The sequence below is a fragment of the Marmota monax genome, unplaced genomic scaffold (genome assembly GCF_021218885.2).
Source record: "Marmota monax isolate L192 unplaced genomic scaffold, Marmota_monax_Labrador192_F-V1.1 WCK01_AAM20220418_F8-fsc00145, whole genome shotgun sequence".
NCBI lineage: Eukaryota > Metazoa > Chordata > Mammalia > Rodentia > Sciuridae > Marmota > Marmota monax.
Window position 1 is genome coordinate 1,691,595 of NW_026695201.1, and position 5,597 is coordinate 1,697,191.

The window sequence follows — 5,597 nt, forward strand, 5'->3', positions numbered from 1 at the left end:
AGCAAAGTAGGATGACTTTTGTTCACCATAGCCTTTCTATATTTTATAAAGAACTATAAGAGAGGCACTTGAAGTTTCACAACATGATGAAATGGAAAGGAGAGATAAATGCTAGTTTTCTTGATTTTTGTCAGTGTACATTGCATATATTTTTTGAAATATCACACTATACCCAATAAATATATAAGTTTATGTCATAATAATAAAAAGGAAAAATAAAATAAACTCTATTTAATATAACTGTCTACATTAAAAGGTTAAAATGAAAAAAATAAAGCACTTGATATCTTCATCTGTTATAAATAGCAAATTAATAAAAATGTCCTAATTGATATATTTACAATCCAACTTTTTAACAAGAGAAAAATGTATATTCTTTTGAACTAAACATGGAACATTTATACTGAAAATGAAGTTTGTCTGTAAAACAGTATGTACAAATTTCAAAAGGCTGAAAACATACAAAATATTTTTCTGACACAGTGGAATAAAGCTGAATTAGTGATTAAAAAAGTAAACAGAAACGGCTCCTTTATCTGGAAATTCAGAATTACATATTCTAAATAATTAATGTATTACAAAATGCTGGATGTGGTGACACAGTCCTATAATCCCAGCCATTCAGGAGTCTGAAACTGGAGGATCACAAGTTCAAAGCCAGCCTCAGCAAGTTAATGAGTCCCTCAGTAAATTAGGAAGACCCTGTCTCAAAATTTTTTAAAAAGCGGGTGGAGCTGGGGATGTGGATCAGAGTTAAAGTTCTCCTGGGTTCAATCCCTGGTACTAAAAAAAAAAAAAAGAAAGAAAGAAAGAAAGAAAAGAAAAGAAATAAAGAATAAGAAACAGAAAAGAGAAAGAAAGGAAAAGAAAAGAAAGAAATGGACAATTAGAAAATCGAAACAACAAAGGCCACGTGGACCACGTGTAGCACTTCACACATTCTGACTTCGACTAAAGCCCCGCTTACAGAAAACATTTAGCTTTTAAAGCAAATGTGAAAAAAATAACTGTGAAAATAAGATACGTATGAATCTACATCAAAACATAAAAACTAGAAAAGCACATTAAAAGAGGTAGAAAGAAGAAAAAAATAAAGAAAATGATATGATCATATAAAGAACCAACAAAGTCAAAAGTTGGATCTTTGAAACTTACACAAATGGATAAATCTTTGTCAAGATGAGATAACAGACGTTCCTTATCAGATAAAAGGTACATAACTGCAAACCCTATAGACTTTAATATAGCAAAAGGGAGATATGAGCCAAGTGTCATAATGAATTGAGCAATTTGGATGACTTATACAAAATATTTGAAGCTTAACAAATACACGAAAAGAAAAATTTGAATACTTGTTCTAAATAGAGTTAGGTTTATTTTTTTAAAACATGACACAAAATTTAAAACTTTTCTCTCAAAAATTTTCCCTGAAGTTTCCCTGGTGAATTCTGTCAAATATTTATAAAAAAATATAAAGGAAAAATACAAGGAAAAAATGAGCACATATAAACTGCCCCATACTGTGGAGAGTACCAAAAAGAAATAGAAACATTTTATAACTTCTTTTATATAGTCAAAAAACCCATAATACCAATGTTGGACAAGAAAATTGTAAGAATTACATGAACTAAGATGTAAAACGTAAACAAAATTTAAAATGGATTTTCAATACACATGCAGACTTTATACAGAAACAAGTAAGTTACAGAGACATAATGTTGTTTTATCATTTGAAAATCCTTACATGTCAGAACATTAACTTAATAAAAGTTATAAAACACTGTCAGCAAGGCAGAATAAGTACCTAATAAATGATGAAATCTGGGTGGTTTTATTGCTGATATTATCTCAAAATAAGTTCAATGTTCCTTATTTTCTGCTGGTATACAGAGAGTGATTGTTTTCCTGTAAACTATTAGAATCCTGATTTGATTAAAAAAAACAAAAAAAAAACAATAATTTCTCATGAAATATGAGATTTCAGTTGGTCTGACATCTGAAGTTTCTGGGTTGTACATATTTATCACAGATGTGAGGTGACATAATAAGTCCTCCCTAAATGTCCTGATATGACCTGTCAAGAAAAAAAGCAAAAAAAAATTTCTCAATGTAAGAGATGTGTGTACATCCACATTCATAGTGACATAATTCACAATAGTTGATAATAGAGGAACCCAGGAGTCTAGTAGTGGACACATGGGGAAAGACATGTTGTGCACATACAGTGGAATATTACTCAAGGTTTTGAGATGAAAGGAAATTCTGATGCATGCTACAACATACATAAACTGCTAAATACAATAAACCTGTCACAAAGTGACAAAGACTGTACAATTTCAATTATAAGACTTGAAGAGGGTCTTCAAATTGATAGAGATGGAAAGTGGAAGGGCCACCAACCAGTGGGGAGGAAGGGAACAGAGAAGTGTTTTTAGGTGGAAAGTGAGCTTCCATTTTGCAAGATGAAAAAGATTGGGGATGTGGATGATGGTGACGGATGCACAGAATGTGAATGCACTTAACACAGTTAAAATGGTACAGATATTAAATCGTAGTATGTGTCATTTACCACATTTTTATATTAGCTCCATGCAGGAGATGGAGGTAAGAAGAAAGGTCTGGTGGAAAGTGGAGGTTGACACAGTGTAAATAGACACAGGGTAGGAAGAGTGGGAGAGTGGACAGCAAAGGAAGAGTAAGGAAATAGAAACTCACCTGCGTCTCCAGAACCATAACGCAAGGCCCAGCAGGAAGATCAGCGTGGGCACTATAATTGCCAGAATGACCAGGCCAATGGGGATGGAGCGTCCTGCCGTGGGGAGGGAGGACACAGACCATCACTGCGAATCTCATGCATTCACTCCCTGGCCTCCCTGTGTCCAGCTCTGCAGCCTTCATTTTCTAGAGGTCCGTTCTCCTCACCTCCCTCCCCTCTCTGACCACCACCTCTCCCCCTGCTTACTTCCTCCTTTCCCCATCCTTCCCAGGCCCATCCTCTGTGCTGGGGCACCCCCTCCCTCCACCTCCAGCTGGGCCCCAGCCCTTCCTCACCCCAGTAGAGGACGAGGTCCTGCCCTCCTAGGCTGCTGTGCTTCACCCTGCAGGCCAGGCCAGCCGCCTCCCCAGCTGCCACATCCAGGGTTGCTCGGAGATACCACGTCCCATCAGCATTGGGCAGGATGTCACCTCTCTGAGTGCCCTGCTGCTCCTGCTCACCTCGCATCCACATCACCCACACAGGCTTTGGGTAGAAGCCAGACACATGGCACACCAGCAGCACATGGCCAGGTTCAGGACTGGGGCCACTGGACAGCCAGGCCTTGGGCTTCACTAAGACAACAGGGGCAGGGAGAGTGTCACCTGCTGGTGCTGACCCAGAGCACATGGACGCAGACTGATGTGTACATTAAGCCCCTTCTCTCCTTTGGGAATGGAATAGATCCTTGATGAAGCCCTCCTCCTCCCTGGGTGCTTGCCTACTCTTGGATTTAAGGAGAACTGAAAGTGAAATGGCAGACTCACCTTGTCTCTGGAGATCCACCTTCCCTGCTTCCAAGACACTCAAGAGAAACCGGGGACAGGTTTCATAGAGCAGGTGCTCTACTGTGTCAAAGATGCCTTTGTACTTTGCAAAGATTTCACAGACCTTCTCTGCCCTGCTGCTGCTGGGTCCTGGGGCAGGCTAACAGGTAGTATTGATGCTCAGGAAATCCAGGCCTCCTACAGCCCCCTTCCATGTACTTACGATAGCTCCCCCAGACTGTAGCTCACAGCCTCCTATGCTCTGGATCTCTAAGGGGTCTGTGCAGATGGAAAACAGATATAAAAGCTAATAATCATCAAACAAGAAGAAAGGATGTGGGGAGGACCCAGGATACAGATTCTGGGTGAGGAAAAATTCTGGAATGTGAAACAATAAGTTAATACAGCATTTAATGACTTTTGGAGGTAGAGTGTTGGGGAGACTTGTGCCTCTCATGAAGGGGACAGTGATGTGGTAAAGGGGATGGTGGTTACAGGGCAGAGGAGAGGCAGAGGGAAAAGGCCAGGGACATGCTGTCACCAGCACGAATATCCCAAAGGAAGCAGAAGTCCCCAGGGAAGGAAGAACTCATGGCAATGTTTGAAGGGGTGGATAAGATGATGGGCCACACTATACGGAACTCAGGCACAAGTAGGAAAATAAGGAGAAAGTTTCACAGGGGACTCACGAGGGGCTGGTCATACAGCAGACACCTTTATCTGTAAGAGAGGAGTGATGAGCCACCCAGGTCAGAGATTGTGGAGGAGAGGAGTCAGAGAGGGAGCTTGCTCTAGAGAAGTGTGTGCATGCATCTGGGTAAAGAAGGGAGGAGGGGGAAGGACCACAGGGAGTGAGAACCAAGGGTCACAGAAAGAACCCAATTTTGAGGAAAGAACTCACATTTGAACTGAAGGTCAGATATGTGTTCCTGCACTTCCCGGGTAAATCCAAAGTAGTAGAATCGAAAGATATCGTCCATCTCTGTGACTTCCACATCACTGAGGTTGCCCTTAGACCAGGGCTTCAGGAATATAGCAGTGCCTGTGTCACTATCCCAGCCATGAATCTGCAGATCACCCAACCAGCCTGAGCCACAATGTTTTGTCCAGGTGCTGTTGGCAAAGGTTGAGATTTGGATGATACGGAATGAGGTCGGCCCTGGGGAGGCTGTGAAGAAAACCAGAAAAGACTTAAGTGAAGGGGAGAAGCTATAGAGAAAGAAAAACTATCGACACTGGAAAGATACCAAGATCCCAGGGACTGCAGAAATATAACACCTGACACATTTGAGAGCCCCAGGGCCTCAGGTTGCCCCCTCCAACATGGTGGAAGAGGGCTGAAGTCAGGAGCGGGCAGGACCTCAAAGTCCAGGTGCACCTGGGCAAACGCAACCTACTTTCAACCAGACCCTCTGTACCAGTTCATGAGCTGCCAGAGCTATGCTTACCTTCTTGATTGTCACCACCTGGGAGGAGAACTGCTAGCAATACAAGTAGCAGGAGCAGCATTTCGCTGACACAGGGCTTCTGACTCTCAGCTGGTGTTTGATCTCTCATGTCAGCAACCCTGTTTCTCAGCACTCTGTAGTGTCTTCCTTCTTTCAGTTGGCAAATTGCTTTCTCATACAACGTGCATGTCGAGCAGAAATGTGCTTCCCAGAATGCTGGAACTCCCACTCCACCTCTCATTTCCCCTGCATCCCTGAGCTCTCAGACTTAGTCTCACTTCCAAAGTTTCCAGCCTCTCTCCAGGTCCTCAGCTTTCTTCAGATGAGCTCACAAAAGTTCCTACATGATTTTGAAAGGTCAATTCATGTACTTAATCCCTTATTACATATCTGTCAATTATTGGGGAAATACTGAACAATTGATCCTATCATCTTTAATCTGGAATGGTTCTTTTGGTTTATCTACCCAATACAGCCTCCCTCTCTCCCACTGCTTTATCTACATTGTCATTATCCCTTGCCAAGGTCCTCGGTGTCTCTTCCCTGAATCACGCACCTTCTCTGGCCTCCCTAATTCTCATTCTTATTGGTTTTACAACCATGTTTCTGCTTCCCATAAGTCCTTTT

General features: G+C 41.7%; 1 pseudogene; it reads right to left on the reverse strand.

The window, feature by feature from the left end:
* Window positions 1-2,576: 2,576 nt before the first annotated feature.
* On the reverse strand, window positions 2,577-5,079 carry LOC124082486 (T-cell surface glycoprotein CD1b-like; annotated as a pseudogene).
* Between the last annotated feature and the right edge of the window lie 518 nt (window positions 5,080-5,597).